Genomic DNA, 20,683 nt, shown 5'->3' with positions numbered 1-20,683 from the left:
GGTGCACAGGCTTATGTAATCTCCCCAAACATATACAAAACACGGGTGGGGTCAGCACTCTCAGGCCGGACCGGGTACACATCCTATGACCCTGCAACATGTACAGCCCTGGGTGCAAACCAGCACTCTCAGGAAGCTGCACTGTCACCAGAGTCACAGACAGGCCTGGGTGCAAGGCCCAAACAGGGAAAATTACAAAAAAATACATTAATATAACACACAGAAAAAGTCCAGCACTCACTCACAAGCTCTCAACTAAGATAAAAAGCAGCAATTGAAGAGTTAGTTACCGCATCTGGCCAAATGGGAAAAGCCCAGGTACCTCGTCAAGGTCTCTTCCAAAAAAATCGGGGTCCCTAAACAGCCACACAATACAGGCTCACAATCAAACAACTGTGAAAAAAGCAACTGTGAAGAAATGGAGGGTGCAAGGGCTTATGTAATCTCCCCAAACATATACAAAACACGGGTGGGGTCATCACTCTCAGGCCGGACCGGTTTCACATCCTATGACCCTGCAACATGCACAGCCCTGGGTGCAAACCAGCACCCTGAGGAAGCTGCACTGTCACCAGAGTTGCAGGCAGTTAACCCCAGACAGGCCTTAGTGCAAGGCAAAAACAGGGAAAATTACAAAACAATACATTAATATAACACACAGATAAAGTCCAGCACTCACTCATAAGCACTCAACTAAGATAAAAAGCAGCAATGGAAGAATTAGTTACCGCATCTGGCCAAATGGGTAAAGCCCAGTACCTCGTCAAGGTCTCTTCCTTAAACAGCCACACAATGCAGGCTCACAATCGAACAACTGTGTATAAAGCAACTGTGAAAAATGGAGGGTGCACAGGCTTATGTAATCTCCCTAAACATATACAAAACACAGGTGGGGTCAGCACTCTCATACATTAATACATATACATTAATATAACACACAGAAAAAGTCCAGCACTCACTCACAAGCTCTCAACTAAGATAAAAAGCAGCAATGGAAGAGTTAGTTACCGCATCTGGCCAAATGGGAAAAGCCCAGGTACAAAAAAAACCTGGGTCCCTAAACAGCCACACAATGCAGGCTCACAATCAAACAACTGTGAAAAAAGCAACTGTGATAGAATTGAGCTCGCATTCTATTGGCTGATAGGAACAGCCAATAGAATGCGAGCTCAATCCTATTGGCTGATTGGATCAACCAATAGGATTGAACTTCAATCCTATTGGCTGATTGCATCAGCCAATAGGATTTTTCCTATCTTAATTCCGATTGGCTGATAGAATTCTATCAGCCAATCGGAATTCAAGAGACGCCATCTAGGATGACGTCATTTAAAGGAACATTCATTCAGTCGTCGGATGTCGTTAGAAGAGGATGCTCCGCGTCGGATGTCATGAAGATGGACCCGTTCCGCGCCTGATGGATGAAGATAGAAAATGCTGCCTGGATGAAGACTTCTGCCCGTCTGGAGGATCACTTCTGCCCATCTGGAGGATCACTTCTGCCCATCTGGAGGACCACTTCTGCCGTATTCGTGGAGGACTTTGGCCCGGTTGAGTGAGGACTTCTCAAGGTAGGGTGATCTTCAAGGGGTTAGTGTTAGGTTTTTTTAAGGGGGGATTGGGTGGGTTTTAGAGTAGGGACAGGTGTGTGGGTGGTGGGTTTTAATGTTGGGGGGTATTGTACTTTTTTTTACAGGTAAAAGAGCTGATTACTTTGGGGCAATGCCCCACAACAGGCCCTTTTAAGGGCTATTTGTAATTTAGTATAGGGTAGGGATTTTTATTATTTTTTTAGTTTTTATTTTATTAGGGGGGATTAGATGAGGTGTAATTAGTTTAAAAAACTTGTAATTATTTTATTATTTTCTGTAATTTAGTGTTTGTTTGTTTTTGTACTTTAGATAATTGTTTTTAATTGTATTTAATTGTATTTAGTTTAGGGAATTTATTTAATTATAGTGTAGTGTTAGATGTAATTGCAACTTAGGTTAGGTTTTATTTTACAGGTATATTTTCTTTATTTTAACTAGGAAGTTATTAAACAGTTAATAACTATTTAATAACTATTGTACCTAGTTAAAATAAATATAAAGTTGCCTGTAAAATAAATATAAACCCTAAGCTAGATACAATGTAACTATTAGTTATATTGTAGCTAGCTTAGAGTTTATTTTATAGGTAAGTATTTAGTTTTAAATAGGAATAATATATTTAATGATAGGAATATTTATTTAGATATATTTAAATTATATTTAAGTTAGGGGGTGTTAGGGTTAGGGTTAGACTTAGGTTTAGGGGTTAATAAATTTAATATAGTGGTGGGGGTGTAGGGGGGCAGATTGGGGGTTAATAAACTTAATGTAGGTGTAGGGGCGGCAGATTAGGGGTTAATAAATATAATGTAGGTGGCCGTGGGCTCCGAGAGCGGCGGTTTAGAGGTTAATAAGTTTATTTATTTGCGGCAGGGTCCGGGAGCAGCAGGATAAGGGTTCATAACTTTTGTTTAGGTGGCTGTGGTGTAGGGACGGCAGATTAGGGGTTAATAAGTATAATGTAGGTGGCGGCGGTGTAGGGGGGCAGATTAGGGGTGTTTAGACTCGGGGTACATGTTAGGGTGTTAGGTGTAAACATTCCCATAGGAATCAATGGGATATCGGGCAGCAGCAAACAGAAGCTCTCGCTGCTTTCCGACTCCCATTGATTCCTATGGCATCCGCCGCCTCCAGGGCGGCCGATTGAAAACCAGGTACGCTGGGCTGGAATAGTGCCGAGCGTACCTGGTAGTAGTTTGATAACTTCCAAAAGTAGTCAGATTGTGCCGAACTTGCGTTCGGAACATCTGTAGTGACGTAAGCATCGATCTGTGTCGGACTGAGTCCGGCGTATCGCATGTTACGTCACTAAATTCTACTTTTGCCGGTTTGTAGGGTTTGATAACTAAGGCCAATTAGGCTCGCCACAAATACGCTGCAGAATTCCAGCGTATTTGCGGATGACGGCTTGATAAATACATGCCTAAGTGCTATGGCATTGTCTTGTTATCTTGTATTTGTTGATTATGCATATCAACTGTGTTGACTGGTCGTTTAAGGACCAGGACTATTTTTACATTTCTGCGGTGTTTGTGTTATTGTGTAATTTTTCTCTTACTCATTTACAGTACCCACACATATTATATACAGTTTTTCTCGCCATTAAATGAACTTTCTAAAGATGACATTATTTTCATCATATCTTATAATTTACGATTAAAATAATTATAAAATATGATGAAAAATTTGAAAAAACACACTTTTTCTAACTTTGACCACTAAAATCTGTTACATATCTACAACCACCAAAAAACAACCATGCAAAATAGTTTCTAAATTTTGTCCTGAGTTTAAAAATACCCAGTGTTTACATTTTCTTTGCTTTTTATGCAAGTTATAGGGCTATAAGTACAAGTAGCACTTTGCTATTTCCAAACCATTTTTTTTTTTTTTTAAATTAGCGATAGTTACATTGTAACTATCCCTTGACATGTATATATTTTTTTAGTAGACAAGTATTGATCTAGGGCCATTTTGGTATATTTCATGCCACCATTTTACAGCCAAATGCGATCAAATCAAAAAAATTGTTAACTTTTTAACTGACTTTTTTCACAAACTTTAGGTTTCTCACTGAAATTATTTACAAACAACTTGTGCTATTATGACACAATGGTTGTAAATTCTTCTCTGTGTTCCCCTTTGTTCAGAAATAGCAGACATTTATGGCTTTGGCATTACTTTCTGGTAATTAGAAGGCCGCTAAATGCCGCTGCGCACCACACTTGTTTTATGCCCAGCAGTAAAGGGGTTAATTAGGTAGCTTGTAGGGTTAATTTTAGCTTTAGTGTAGTGTAGTAGACAACCCAAATAATTGATCTAGGCCTATTTTGGTATATTTCATGCTACTATTTTACCGCCAAATGCAATCAAATATAAAAAAACTTTAACTTTTTCACAACCTTTAGGTTTCTCACTGATATTTTTTACAAACAGCTTGTGCTTGATAAAGGGGCAGGAGCCCCAAAACGTTGCTCACTGTATTAAAAGGTATTGTTACCTATCTTGTGTGCCACCTGTGTGTTCTATTAAAACCTTGTGCAATTATGGCACAAATAGTTGTAAATGCTTCTCTGGGATCCCCTTTGTTCAGAAATAGCAGACATATATGGCGTTGGCATTGATTTTTGATAATTAGAAGGCTGCTAATTGCTGCTGCTCACTACACTTGTATTATGCCCAGCAGTGAAGGGGTTAATAAGGTAGCATGTAGGGTTAATTTTAGCTTTAGTGTAGAGATCAGCCTCCCACCTGACACATCCCACCCCCTGATCCTTCCTTGACCCCTCTCAAACAGCTCTTTTCCCTCCCCCACCTCACAATTCTCACCACCATCTTAAGTACTGGCAGAAGTCTGCCAGTATAAAAATAAAGTTGTTTTTTTTTATATATTTTATATGAAGTGTAGGATCCCCCATTATCCCCCAACCTCCCTGGTCCCCCCGAACAGCCCTCTAAGGCTCCCCCCTCAACCTATTGGCTGCCATCTTAGGTACTGGCAGCCGTCTGCCAGTACCCAGTTTATTAACAAATTTGCCCTTTTTTTCCTAAAAAAATATAAACCCCCTATTTTCTGTAGTGTAGCTTCCCCCCCCCCCCCTCCCGGATCCCTTTAAAAAAAAATCCCCTCCCTCTCCCTCCTTTGGCTGAACAGTGAACAATCAGTGATGACTATGCGTGCGTGCTCCCGAGCCCCGCCCCCTTGCACGCTCACGGACACTTGCTAACAGGATCCGGAAAGCGCACTGGTGATGGGCCGCCCACTCGCCTCCCTGCTATGGCTCCCACCCACCAACGATTGGCACCACCGCTGTCCGATGCAGAGAGGGCCACATCGGTAACTCTGCTAATCTACTCATGGGGCATGCAGAAAAAGTCCAATTTCTCTATTTTTAGCGAGATCGCGGCAGAGAGAAGCCCAGGACTGCAGCAACGTCCTTAAGGGCATAACGACCAGCATCATACCCAGCGTCGTTAAGGGGTTAATAACGTTTTACACTGTGTATTTCACATTCTAATGTTCTGCACATAGCAGAACCTGTTCTATGAATTTATAAATAGATATTCATATACATATACATACTGTATATATATATATATATATATATATATATATATTTATAGTTTATACCTATATATAAATAAAACAAAAAAAAACCTATATATATATATATATATATATATAAATAAATAAATAAAACATATTATGCTATATGAAGAATATGTGAAGAATATTCATATTTTCATGTCGGATTATCGCTCATGCGAAAACAGTTTACTTTCAACTTGCGCTACCCGACTTGCTCAAAAAACGTATTTCTAGCGAGTTAGCGTGAGAGTGGGAGCGTTAAATACAGCTTTATTTTTATTCTGGCCCTTAGTAAAAACGCAAGCAAGTTGCATTCTGTTTTTTAAAACAATCTGTTTCTTTTTATGTTTACTTTGATTTAACATATGTTTTTCTAGTAATGGAGCACTGCTTCATATCCCTTTAACTATTTACGGACAGATTACGAGTGGGGTACTAACAGTTACACGCAAGAGAAAAGAGGTTTATTGCAGGTATTTGAGCACATAAGTTGTAGCGCTCGTATTACAAGTTGAAAGTAAATGCAAAATGCCTGAGTGCCATTGTGATTTACGCTAGAATGATTACCACATCCTCAGAGCTCTGGTTAACTGTTTCGCAAAACAAAAAAGTACAGTTACACTCATAATAACACCATCTAATAAAAAATATTTAAAAATTGCACAAAAGAGTTATAAGGGCTCCCAGGTGTTAGAAAAAAGCTAGACAAAGGGCTTTAACATTGAGATGCATACATATACATGTCTAAAGATGTATATGTTTGTATATATACATATGTTTATATGTTTGTACATATGTATTTTTGTATTAATATGTGCATATATGTATTTAAAGACAACTATACACGTATAAACACATAAATACACATCTATACATTTATAGACATATATATAAGTGCATTGGAGCCCTTTGCAGTCAATTAGATGAAAACATGAAAAATCATATTTATGCAATATTCAGATTTAATAAATTGTTATGCTGTGTATTTACTGTAAATATTTTACATTCCAATTTTCTGTACATAGCAGAATATACTCTATGTATTTATAAATAGATATTCTTTTATACCTACAGTATATATAATTATCTATATATATTAATAGGTATAGATATATATTTTACCAAAAAAAGGGGATTTATGTAGAAATGTGTATTTATGAATACCTAAAAAATATTCTGCTATGTGAAGAACATTGGAATGTGAAATATTCATATTTTAATATCAGGTTAGAGCACTTGAGAATATATATCAGATTTGTGCAAGAGTAGGATGTTCTATAGGGGAATACGTTAACGCAATCACAATACAGGTGGCCCTCGTTTTACAACGGTTCAATTTACACCATTTCAGAATAACAACCTTTTTTTCCAGTCATGTGACTGCTATTGAAAAGCATTGAGAAGCAGTGCATTTATTAAAATAGCCAGTAGGTGGAGCTGTCCGCTTGTGTGGCAGCAAAGCCAAGCAAGCTGAAATTAATCAGTTTAACCAGACCTGAGCTATCGAGCAGATTTCAAAGGAACAAGATCTTCCTGTCTATAAATCAGTCCAGATTGGAATGCATAGAAAGAACTGTTTGCAGAAAAATGCAAGTGAAGTCTGTGTTGTGTGATTATTTTATTAGGTTTATAATGCTGTTTAGCAAATGTTTTTGTTCATTTAACTAAGTTTAATTATATATTCTGTGTTGTGTGATTATTTTATTAGGTTTACAATGCTGTTTAGCATTTAAAGTCTTCATTTAAAAGCTTTAAAAATAATGTATTAGGTGTTACTTATGACAATTTTGAGAGGGGCCTGGAACCTATCTCCCTCACTTCCCATTGACTTACAGTATAAACTGGGTTTCAATTTACAACGGTTTCGATTTACAACCATTCCTTCTGGAACCTAACCCCAGCGTAAACTGAGGGCTACCTGTATTCTAAGTTTGTTTTTTGTCTACATCGAATTAGCTCAGAGAGAAAACTTTTTACTTTCAACTTGTAATACAAGGGCATTAAATACAGCACCTTAAATTGTGTGAAAAATATTTATTTTGTATTTTTGTCATATATATGTTAAAAATGTTTAGAGTTTAACATTAATTTAATACTGGAATTAAATGTATATACTTATAATATTAACATTAGAGGACATTAGATGGTAAAGTCTCATATGAAGATGGAAAAATAGGACTGTGATGGTAAAGTTCTCTACACCCACAAATAAATGGGACCTGGCAATTCTATTAGTACACTGAATCCCCATGGAACATGGATTTGTATTCTAAAAGCTGCATCCAATGGAACAACTATTTGTAGATTGCCAGTTTCTGAATCATTGTTGTTATGCATTTCTGCTCTACATAGGGGGCATCTGGTGCTCTCTTGCCGCCACCTACTAATGCACGCAGAGTGGAAAGCATGCTGGCACGGTAGAGTAGTCAGAGAGTCCTGGTCTTCATATTCAAGAAGGCAGATGGAGCATGCCTCTGGTGGATTGGTATCATCGTTATGATGGTGGGGTTCCTCAGGCCTTGGTGGTTGGCTCTCTACTGCCCTCCTATCTGGAACATCAGGCTGATTGTTCCTGGGATGTCTATGAGGTCTGTTTCTACGATGTCTGTTCCTTCGCCTCTGTCTAGATGTTGCTAAAAAAAAAAAAAATACCACCATAATGAATGAATGAATTACACTGCTATATGAATAGCAAAAATAATTTATAATAGACTATTTTTAGGATAGAATATATTTCTTCAAATTCATATGACAATTTACAGTAATAAGCCATTACAAGGACTTTTTCTGTCTCCCTTTTCCATAATGTTCTCTCTTCTCACACTCATATTACTATTTACCCCATTTGTAGGAGAGTGATCCGAATGAGCCCCAGAAAGAACATCTGGGCAGTTTTCCCATAAATCGGAATTAAAGAGATATTAAACAGTAAACAGTTAAACATATGCAGATTGCATTTTTACAATTATATTAGTTTTTTAAGTATTGAAGATATAAATATTTTTTTAATTTCTATTAGGTACTTTAGTTTTTATAAAGTCATGGGCACCACCATATTTAAACTTAAACTGCTGAGGACAGTTACAGACAGATATAAAATAGGAAATAAAAATACTGTGCAAACAAGACTGTGTAGAATCTCAGTAAGATAATTGCTTTAATAATCCTATGTTGTTTGCACAGTCTTTTTTAGAAAATGTAGAAAACCAACCATTTTAGAGCTAAATTACAGGAAAGGGGGACACAATGAATAATTTAAGTATAATACAAAGTTTTTTAACTACACATAATAAAGCATTTTAGTCTACTATCTCTCCAATACTGTTTAATATGTCTCTAAATGGGGCTTCATGTTATGGAGCTCAGATTTTAAGAAAAAAAACCTATCAGTTAATAAATTCATATTTGTTCATTTATTTTTAAAATAAAATGTATTATGATATCACAAAACTGAAACAAGTGCTAATGACAGAATTATGGGCTTGATCTGTGAGCAATTTTTTTCTTAAATTGTGTGTAACCTCACAAGAAGATGTAACCTACCTCTGTCATTTCTTTCACGATCATTGTTAGCAGCATATGGGTCAAAACGGTTATTTTGACGCTGTTGCCTTCTTCTTTCACTCATCCTAAATCAGTATGAGCTACTAATAAAGTTTTGTGTCCCTTGTTGAAGTGAGTACTTCACTGCAGGGCACACCAGTACCCTTAAGCAGCTATGAGTGAACACTCAGATGTTAAAAGCTACTTCACGGAACTGGATGAAAATATAAAAAAAAGTAGTCACCAAAAAAATAAAGCTCTTTGGCTCCTCCAAGTTCTCCAGCTGCAGCCGATACACGTCTTGCAGTTGAAATGGCACAGAGGCTACCAATCGCTGGCATTCTATAGCAAGCCTTTACTATGTCATAATGGCTGCTGGCATTGTAGTAACACACAGAGCAAAACTTTACAATGAGTGATGTAAAGGTGAGGTGACATCACAAAAGGTGCAGTGACTGCCATAGTATCTTTTGCCAGTAAATGAATATGATTATTCATTTCCTGATTTAAATTACATTATTATTTATGTTTTACTTTATTATGGTTTCAGACCTCTATTTAAATGGCTTCTTCATAAAAAATAAAACAAATCAAAAACTTATTATAAGTGGGGTTTTTTACATGTAGACCCTGATCCCATCATTGTGTTTGGGTAGAGTGGCCATATTGCCGCTTTAAAACAGGACACATATGAAAAATACATATGGAAAATTATTCAAAACATTTCTTTAAACAACCCTGACATATGTATTTTTCATAAGTGTCCTGTTTTAAAGCGGCAATATGGTCACTCTATTTTTTGGGTCATTTTTTTGGGTCATGTCAGTGTACTTCTCTGAACATCCATATTATAGGTTCCATGTTTTAACACAGGTGAACCAACATGCACTTTTGAGTTCATACAGTATAATCATTTACAATGGTGCTTTACAATAATTACTGTATTTTAGAGCCTTATCCATTCCCATGAGTTTAATTTATTCTTCATTAAAGATTTGCAATAGATTTTGAAGGAAATGGGTAAACCCTGGATCATCTGTTTTTAAACCTTTTAGTTTTAACAACTATTAATTGTGATACTATATTAAAGATAAACTAGATATTATTTTTGTAACAAATGTATACTATGGCCTAGTTTTTGTAAACTGATGATAAATTCTCCATAGACTTTAATGGAGATAAATGTTTTTTTTTTTTTTTTTTTCAAAAATAGTTTTTATTTTGCAAAATAAATAAATATATACACTGTGCATGTGCATTTGGCAGAATTAAAGAGCAGTATAAACAAATGAATAACACAAGAACAAACACAATGTACTTCCTGATGCAGGTATATTGGGGGGTAGTTATCAAGCCGTCTACTTTTCTTGCTTCGCCGGCCCAATACGCCCGCCTAAGCTCGCCTACCTTCGCCGCCGCGGACCTGAAAAAATACGCCTAAGTTATCAAATAAAGCTGTCAAAAAGCCGCGGGGCGATGAGCAGCAGACTGTGACAGTTATCACTCATCCAATCTCGCTGCCCTTCGGCTTTTTCCCAGCTTTATTGCTAGCCTGTCACTAAGCACTCACACTAAACTACACTGTTCTACCCCCTATACCGGCGCCCCCGGAGCCTCCCGCAACTCAATAAAGTTACTAACCCCTAAACCGCTGCTCCTAGACCCTGCCGCAACTCTTATAAATGTATTAACCCCTAAACCGCCGCTCCCGGACACCGCTACCACCTACAGTATACCTAGTAACCCCTATCCTGCCCCCCCTATACCGTCGCCCTCTATAATAAAATTATTAACCCCTATCCTGCTGATCCCGCACCTCTCCGCAACTAAATAAATAGTTTAACCCCTAAACCGCCGCTCCATGAACCCGCCGCAACCTATATTAAACCTATTAACCCCTATCCTGCCCCCCCTACACCGTCGCCACCTATAATAAATGTATTAACCCCTATCCTGCCCCCCACTACGCCGCCGCCACTGTCATAAAATTATTAACCCCTAAACCTAAGTCTAACCCTAACCCTAACGCCCCCCTAACTTAAATATTAATTAAATAAATCTAAATAAATTAACTCTTATTAAGTAAATGAATCCTATTTAAAACTAAATACTTACCTTTAAAATAAACCCTAATATAGCTACAATATAAATAATAAATATATTCTAGCTATCTTAGGATTTATTTTTATTTTACAGGTAACTTTCAATTTATTTTAACCATGTACAATAACTATTAAATAGTTATTAACTATTTAATAGCTTACCTAGCTAAAATAAAGAGAAATGTACCTGTGAAATAAATCCTAACCTAAGTTACAATTACACCTAACACTACACTATACTTTAATAAATTATTCCTATTTAAAAATAAATACTTACCTGTAAAATAAACCCTAAGATAGCTACAATATAATTAATAATTATATTATAGCTATTTTAGGATTTATATTTATTTTACAGGTAACTTTGTATTTATTTTAGCTAGTTAGAATAGTTATTAAATAGTTATTAACCATTTAATAACTACATAGCTAAAAGAAATACAAAATTACCTGTAAAATAAATCCTAACTTAAGTTACAATTAAACCTAATACTACACTATCATTAAATTAATTAAATAAATTAACTACAAATAACTACAATTAAATACAATTACATAAACTAACTAAAGTACAAAAAATAAAAAAAGCTAAGTTACAAAAAAAAAAAATAAGTTACAAACATGTTACAAATATTACAACAATTTTAAGCTACTTACACCTAATCTAAGCCCCCTAATAAAATAACAAACCCCCCCAAAATAAAAAAATGCCCTACCCTATTCTAAATTAAATAAATTTCAAAGCTCTTTTACCTTACCAGCCCTTAAAAGGGCCATTTGTGGGGGCATGCCCCAAAGAAAACAGCTCTTTTGCCTGTAAAAGAAAAATACAACCCCCCCCAACATTAAAACCCACCACCCACATACCCCTAATCTAACCCAAACCCCCCTTACAAAAACCTAACACTAATCCCCTGAAGATCATCCTACCTTGAGTCGTCTTCACTCAGCCGAGCCATCGATGGAACTGAAGAGGACATCCGGAGCGGAAGAAGTTAATCCTCCAAGCGGCGCTGAAGAAATCTTCCATCCGATGAAGTCATCATCCAGGCGGCGCTGAAGAAAAGTCTTTGATCCGTCCGATGTCATCTTCAAAGAGGCGCTGAAGAGGTCTTCTATCCGGGCGAAGTCATCTTCCAAGCCGGGTCTTGAATCTTCCTTCCGCCGACGCGGAACCACCTTCTTCACCGACGGACTACGACGAATGACGGCTCCTTTAAGGGACGTCATCCAAGATGGTGTCCCCTCAATTCCGATTGGCTGATAGGATTCTATCAGCCAATCGGAATTAAGGTAGGAAAATCTGATTGGCTGATGGAATCAGCCAATCAGATTCAAGTTCAATCCGATTGGCTGATCCAATCAGCCAATCAGATTGAGCTCGCATTCTATTGGCTGATCGGAACAGCCAATAGAATGCGAGCTCAATCTGATTGGCTGATTCCATCAGCCAATCAGATTTTTCCTACCTTAATTCCAATTGGCTGATAGAATCCTATCAGCCAATCGGAATTGAGGGGACGCCATCTTGGATGACGTCCCTTAAAGGAGCCGTCATTCGTCGTAGTCCGTCGGTGAAGAAGGTGGTTCCGCGTCGGCGGAAGGAAGATTCAAGACCCGGCTTGGAAGATGACTTCATCGGATGGAAGATTTCTTCAGCACCGCTTGGAGGATTAACTTCTTCCGCTCCGGATGTCCTCTTCAGTTCCATCGGTGGCTCGGCTGAGTGAAGACGACTCAAGGTAGGATGATCTTCAGGGGATTAGTGTTAGGTTTTTGTACGGGGGGTTTGGGTTAGATTAGGGGTATGTGGGTGGTGGGTTTTAATGTTGGGGGGGGTTGTATTTTTCTTTTACAGGCAAAAGAGCTGTTTTCTTTGGGGCATGCCCCCACAAATGGCCCTTTTAAGGGCTGGTAAGGTAAAAGAGCTTTGAAATTTATTTAATTTAGAATAGGGTAGGGCATTTTTTTATTTTGGGGGGGTTTGTTATTTTATTAGGGGGCTTAGATTAGGTGTAAGTAGCTTAAAATTGTTGTAATATTTGTAACATGTTTGTAACTTATTTTTTTATTTTTTGTAACTTAGCTTTTTTTATTTTTTGTACTTTAGTTAGTTTATGTAATTGTATTTAATTGTAGTTATTTGTAGGTAGTTTATTTAATTAATTTAATGATAGTGTAGTATTAGGTTTAATTGTAACTTAAGTTAGGATTTATTTTACATGTAATTTTGTATTTCTTTTAGCTATGTAGTTATTAAATAGTTAATAACTATTTAATAACTATTCTAACTAGCTAAAATAAATACAAAGTTACCTGTAAAATAAATATAAATCCTAAGATAGCTATAATATAATTATTAATTATATTGTAGCTATCTTAGGGTTTATTTAACAGGTAGGTATTTATTTTTAAATAGGAATAATTTATTAAAGTATAGTGTAGTGTTAGGTGTAATTGTAACTTAGGTTAGGATTTATTTCACAGGTACATTTCTCTTTATTTTAGCTAGGTAAGCTATTAAATAGTTAATAACTATTTAATAGTTATTGTACATGGTTAAAATAAATTGAAAGGTACCTGTAAAATAAATATAAATCCTAAGATAGCTAGAATATAATTATTATTTATATTGTAGCTATATTAGGGTTTATTTTAAAGGTAAGTATTTAGTTTTAAATAGGATTCATTTACTTAATAAGAGTTAATTTATTTAGATTAATTTAATTAATATTTAAGTTAGGGGGGCGTTAGGGTTAGGGTTAGACTTAGGTTTAGGGGTTAATAATTTTATGACAGTGGCGGCGGCGTAGTGGGGGGCAGGATAGGGGTTAATAAATTTATTATAGGTGGCGACGGTGTAGGGGGGGCAGATTAGGGGTTAATAAATTTATTATAGGTGGCGACGGTGTAGGGGGGGCAGGATAGGGGTTAATACATTTAATATAGGTTGCGGCGGGTTCAGGGAGCGGCGGTTTAGGGGTTAATACATTTATTATAGTTGCGGTGGGCTCCGGGAGCGGCGGTTTAGGGGTTAATATGTATAGAGTAGCTTGCGGTGGGCTCCGGGAGCGGCGGTTTAGGGGGTAATAACTTTATTTAGTTGCGGCGGTGTAGGGGGGGTCAGATTAGTGGTGTTTAGACTCGGGGTACATGTTAGGGTGTTAGGTGTAGACAGCTCCCATAGAAATCAATGGGATGTCTGTCAGCAGCGAACTTGTACTTTCGCTATGGTCAGACTCCCATTGATTCCTATGGGATCCGCCACCTCCAGGGGTGGCGGATTGAAAACCAGGTACGCTGGGCCGTAAAAGTGCCGAGCGTACCTGCTAGTTTTTTGATAGCTAGCAAAAGTAGTGAGAATGTGCCGCACTTGTGTGCGGAACATCTGGAGTGACGTAAGAATCGATCTGTGTCGGACTGAGTCCGGCGGATCGATGCTTACGTCACAAAATTCTACTTTTGCCGGTCTCGAGCCTTTGATAACTAAGGCGAATCAGCCTCGCCACAAATACGCTGCGGAATTCCAGCGTATTTTAGGTTGACGGCTTGATAACTAGGCCCCTTAGTCTCACATATGAGAAAAGTGTATTTACTCCACCATTGACCCCCTTACATAGTTGTCCGAATTGTTTATTGTGACATTTCAATGTATCACCCCAATGTCCATATATTCCTCAACATCCACTTCTGTGCTAGATACCGTTCCCTCTACCACTGTCCCAGGCCTACTATATCTACACCTTGTAATTTATAAGTGTTATATCATGTTGGAGTCAAATTTATCTCTCAGATATTCCTCCCAAATTATCTTAATCTGCAAGTATCTATCTAACCTTCGTTGCTTAAGGTAATGGTACTCTTCCAATAATATAGAACGGTTACACTCTTGTACCCAAAGTGCTGTAGTCGGAACTATGGAGCTTCTCCAGTTCCTGGCTATCAATATCTTAATACTATTACTTGCAATATTAAATAATGTAACCTGCTCTAAGGAGAATTTTTTGGGAACGACATGGAATAACCAGAGGGAAGGATCTAATGGTAGAGTTTTACCTAATAACTTTGATGTTTCTTTTGAAATGTTCTCCCATATTGGGGTTATCTTGGGGCAAAGCCACCAAATGTGTGCCATATGGCCAGTATAGTTATGACATCTCCAGCAAGTGTCGGAGATCTCTTTGAATATTTTCTGACAGCGTGATTGGGTAAGATACCATCTGTGTAGTAGTTTTATGTTTAATTCAAGAAATTTACTGGAAGTGGCAGATTTCTTGATGGCTGTGAACATTTTGGAAGCATCAATATGCAAGATCTGTATTCCTAATTCTTCCCCCCACTTATTAATAAAATGTGGTGTGTGACCTGGGGCATTTTGCTTCAGCAATGCGTAAATAGCTGATAGTGCGTGTTTTGTAGGGGATTGTTTATGCAGTGCTGGAGGCGTTGTGGAGGTATAGGCACTATGACTCATATCTGGGGGGATTGCCCGCTCATTTCTGACTTTTGGAGACAACTAGAAGTTAGTATTAATAAGATCTTAGGCTCACAGATAACTCTTAGTCCTAGCCTTATTCTCCTGAACCTTCTTCCAACACTTCATTGTGCATATCGTAAGAAACTACTTCTTCTGATGCTAGCCTGTGCAAAAAGATTAATACCCAGACTCTGGAAAACTCAATCGATCCCTACACACACCCAGTGGATATCAGAGGTAAAACATATACTAAATCTTGAAAAACAATGCTACTATTATATGGGTAAACAAGATTTTATTACAGACATGCTTTTTATTTGGGACTCTCTGAGCTTACTGGTTAGTTACTCGCTTTGGCGATTAAATACAGTCATTCTGTGGTGGCGACTGTTCCTCAGGAATAGCTGACAGGTAGATGAATCCCTGACCTAACTTTTTATATACCTATGGGACCTTTATAATATCTTACATGCCTGGACTCCATCCCCCCTTCTTCCTTTCCTTTCCCCATCCTTCCCCTCTCTCTGTATCTTTTTGAAACTGTTTTCAAATGATTATATCCGAAATCTGTTATTTCTTTAAAAAAACGTTAAAAATTTTGGGTAAGTTGAAGATACGGGGCTACTCATAGGCATTACTCTTAGATCACTTGGCGGGATTGCACATAGATGGCCCATGAGCCAGCATATAAGCACTTACGGGCCTTATCCTATAATACCATACATAGGTTTCACTTTAGTTTTGGCTAGAAAATTCCACTGTTATAAAGGCACTGGGGTATCAGCCACCTCCACTGTCACCATTAGTCTGTACATCCCCCCATACAAACATGTTTGGTAGTCTGGTGCCCTCAACACCCTTAATACAATCACCCACCTCTCCCCTCTGTGCTGATATGGTACGGCTAGGTATCACCAGGAGGAGAACTCACTCTCACCCCCAATCCCGCTTGCAGGAGCTAGTGACCACTTCCATTTTCAACCTAGGCGGTGATATCATATTCACACCCCTCTCTTTTATGTATTTGATGTTAACTCTGCATCTTACCTCAGATATTGATATGTTTTGCCTGTTTTACCTGTTGTTCTTGTGGTTTGGTAATCTGCCTACGTTTAGAAGATTTCAGAGGCCGACATCATGTGGCTTAGTGGGGTTAGAGCTCCAAATATGCGGGTTTAATTATGCAACACTGCACTATGCGGGAATTCTCACTGGGGATAGTATCAGACAACTGGCTAGGTTACCATACAGACGGCCCACACCTCAGAAGGCAAACATTCATTGGTGCTGCCTTATAACTCCTTACAGAGCGGTTATCTTAATTTCTGCTGGAAAATGTTACTACTGTAACTGCTCCGGGAACTCATTGGTGACACACATACCCCTACTATGTATTCCTGCCTATATACATACACACGGTAACCGGGCCCCCTTGCCTCTTATGGTACATACCCCTACTTTGCCCCTAGAGTCTGGTCTAGAACGATTAGGTTGCTCTAAGGTAGAGACCCACATTATGTTGATTGCTGCTATGCCTAAACTATTTCACTACATCATGTGTGTATTACTTCTTTTTATGCATTTTATACTGGACCTATGCCTTCTTATAGATTGAGCGCTGCTTTGTTATATGTTATATTACTGTGTTGGTACCCCGTACATGCCCTTTCCCTCTTTTCCCCTTTTCTCCCCCCAACCCTCCCTTTTTTTTTTTTTTTTTTTTCTTCTCATTGCTGATAAACACATTATGACTTGACATGTCTCTAAAAGTAGTGACCTGGAATGTGGGAGGTATTCACTCCCCCATAAAGCGTAAAGCTATTCTCACACATCTTAGGAAGTTGGGTACTGACGTTGCCCTATTACAAGAGACCCACCTAACAGACATAGAGCATCAGAAGTTACAGAGAGATTCCTTTCACATACTAGTGCCAGTCGCGGATTAGCCATTGCATTTGGGAAGAAAATCTCAGTTAAGGTGGAAAATTCTTATTTTGATAGGGATGGTAGACATATGATAGTACAGGCCATGGTTAATTCAGTGAGATATGTATTTTGTAATCTCTATGCCCCTAATCAGAGAGCGATGGGCTTCTGGACTGACTTGACACGACACCTAGCTCCACACATAGGCTCAAACCTGATAATTGGGGGGGACTTTAATATTTCACCTACTCACACCTTAGACAGACTTTGGTTGGAACCGCACTCTTTTCGGGACCCCAAATCAAACTATAAAGCTAGATATGAAACAAAAATTTTTGGTATGCTGGAGGCCGACCTGGGGGTCTGTGACATCTGGAGGCTGCAGAAGGCAAAGATTATACATGCCTGTCCAAAGCTAAACACACACTATCCAGAATCGACCTTTTCATGACGGCCTGTAACTTAATCACCCACATTCATAGGTGTAAAATACACGACATCCTACTGTCAGATTATGCACCTGTGGAGTTAACATTGGGGACCCGGGGGCCGCGGTCCAATAGGAACATCCTTAGATTCCCTACATACTTATCTACTTCAGAGGCATTCACTAAATTTTTGCGACACACTTGGACAGACTTTGCCACTGACAACGCTGCTCATGTAGATGACACACAGCTCTTCTGGGACACGGCGAAAGCAGTGTCTGCGGGGGCCATAATTTCCTACGTATCGAAGCTGCGATATAACACACAATATAAATATCGATCCTTACAGAGGCAGTTGGGACTGTCTTTCCAATCTTACTTGCAAGCTAAGACTAAAGCAAGCTATGAGACATATATAGCGAGTAAAGCAGAATTGGAGGCCTTTATGAAACAACAAACTGCATCTGGGCTACTCAAGTCCACGGGCAGATATTACAGGTTCGGGAGCAGAGCAGGTAAAATGCTCGCATCTCTGACAAGGCCGCAGACATCTAGGACTAACATAGCAGCAATTAGATCACGAGGCGTGACACACACTAAACCGGCTGACATAGCACAATGCTTTGCACAGTTCTTCGCAGAACTATACACAAACCAAGACAGAGCCCCGGAGGGTGTTCAGGCTCGATTTTGGCAATCGATGCAACTCCCTCAAATAACACAAGAGCAGAGTGATGCACTCAATGCCCCCATAACTGTGGAGGAGTTGACATCTACTGTACGGTCCCTGCCGACGGGCAAGGCGTCGGGCCCTGACGGCCTACCAGCCGAATTTTATAAGCTGCTTCTACCCCAAATCACACCCACTTTGACCAATCTGTACAATGCTTTCCTACATACGGAAGCATCTCCCTCCAATAATTTCACGGCGGCTCACATTACACTTATTCCCAAGCCAGGGAAAGATCTCTCCTTACCAGGGTCTTACAGGCCAATATCGCTGCTGAACACAGACTACAAGCTGCTCATGAAGATCTTAGCGAACAGACTAAAAGTAGTCCTTCCAGACATTATACACCCTGATCAAACGGGTTTTGTGTTCAGACGCTCATCAGTGGTGAATCTCCGTAGGGTACTGCAAGTCATAGAGCACTACTGGTTGAAGGGACAGGAGAGATCGGAGGGGGTCAAATCGGAGGCCTTCCTGCTATCCCTGGATGCAGAGAAGGCCTTCGATAGGGTGGAGTGGCCTCACCTAGTAGATTCCATGTACAAATTCGGGTTCAGAGGTCCATTCCTAGAGATTATAAACAAAATGTATCAACACCCGACAGCACGGGTTATGGTGAATGGGCTTTTCTCATCAGATTTTCAATTACAGAGAGGCACCAGACAAGGGTGCCCTCTGTCGCCGTTACTTTTTAACATAGCATTGGAGCCCTTGGCTCTGAAGCTGCGGCAAATTTTTCCTGGAATAACGATAAAAGGTGTTTCCCTGCACTTGGCGTTATACGCCGATGACATGCTGCTCTTTGTGGATACGCCCTCCGCGCATATACCCCATATATTACACACAATTGCAGACTTCGGCACCTTCTCGGGCTACAGAATAAACGCCACAAAGTCGGAGATTCTGTGGCTGCAGAGACACCAGAATGTGAACCACTCCTATCCTTTTGTGGAGATATCGGGAGGACTCTCATACCTGGGTATTAAATTGCATCGGGACCCGTCCAAAATGTATGATCTAAATATATCTTCCAAATGTTCAGAGCTGGTCTCCTTACTGACAAACTGGGCTAACCTCCCCCTGGGCTTATCTGGTCGTATCAGTTTGATCAAAATGACAATCTTACCTAAGATTTTGTATCCCCTACTCATGTTGCCATTTTTGATTACCAAAAGGGATTTAAAGATCCTCACCCATGCACTATCACGATTTATATGGAGAGGTGGTAAATCACGGATTGCTGCTGACAAACTACACCTCCCATTCCTGGGGGGCGGCCTGGGTCTCCCTAATCTAAAACTTTACAACTGGGCGGCGCTGGCCAGGCTAGTAACTGACTGGCAACTAGCTACGAATCATTTCTCTGAACCGGCTCTGGAGGAAGCGATTCTCGCACCTCTGAAACCGGCCTACCTCCCGTATGCAAAATTATTGTCCCTGCCACCTGCAGTTGCCTGTAGTGTGCTATATCGAGACCCGCTAAAAGCATGGCAAATGATCCACAAGTTCTTGGGGGTAGCCGGCCCTCCCCCTAGGTACATACCAATTTCCGGGAATGCGGACTTCCCGGCAGGAAGCGAACATGAACCATTCCTTATATGGAAAACTCTCGGTATCAGAGTTTTGGGGGATGTCTTGGACCCTCTGCTTCGTACCATACGCTCTTTTCAGGAGCTACAGGCTAAATACCAGATCCCGCAGCGGCATTTCTATGCATATCTCCAACTGCAACACTATGCAACGTCCCTACAGACAACCAACACTGGTTTCTGGGACCCATCGCCCTTCGCTATAGCGCAGACATTATTTCAGGTGGGGAGATTTTCTCTCTCGCACTTCTACACCCGCCTGGTAAGACAAACAGAGACCCTAATCCAAACCAATATGTTGGCGAGACTGGTCGCGGACTTTTCAACTGCAGTGACAGTACAAGACTTAACGGACAGCCTGGACCTTGCAAGACGGGCTACACTTGTGATTCCGCTCAGAGAGGCGCAGGTCAGACTACTCCACAGGGATTATATCACACCTCATAGACTATCTAAATGGAGTGATCGGTACCCTAACCAATGCATTAAATGTAGCAGTGTATCCCCTTCTTTCCTACACTACTGGTTTGCCTGCCCGATTACCAGACGCTTCTGGGGTCATATGCAATACTGGGTTAAAACCACGTTTCATATAGAAATAGAGATAAAAACAGCAGAGATTTACCTCTTTAAGTGGGGCGACGCACATAAACGACTACATCAGATACTAACATTATGCATGTTGCTGGCAAGGAAGTGCATCTTGT

The sequence above is a fragment of the Bombina bombina genome, chromosome 2 (genome assembly GCF_027579735.1).
Source record: "Bombina bombina isolate aBomBom1 chromosome 2, aBomBom1.pri, whole genome shotgun sequence".
Classification (NCBI taxonomy): domain Eukaryota; kingdom Metazoa; phylum Chordata; class Amphibia; order Anura; family Bombinatoridae; genus Bombina; species Bombina bombina.
The sequence above is the reverse complement of the archived record's forward strand: the minus strand, read 5'-3'. Positions refer to the sequence as shown.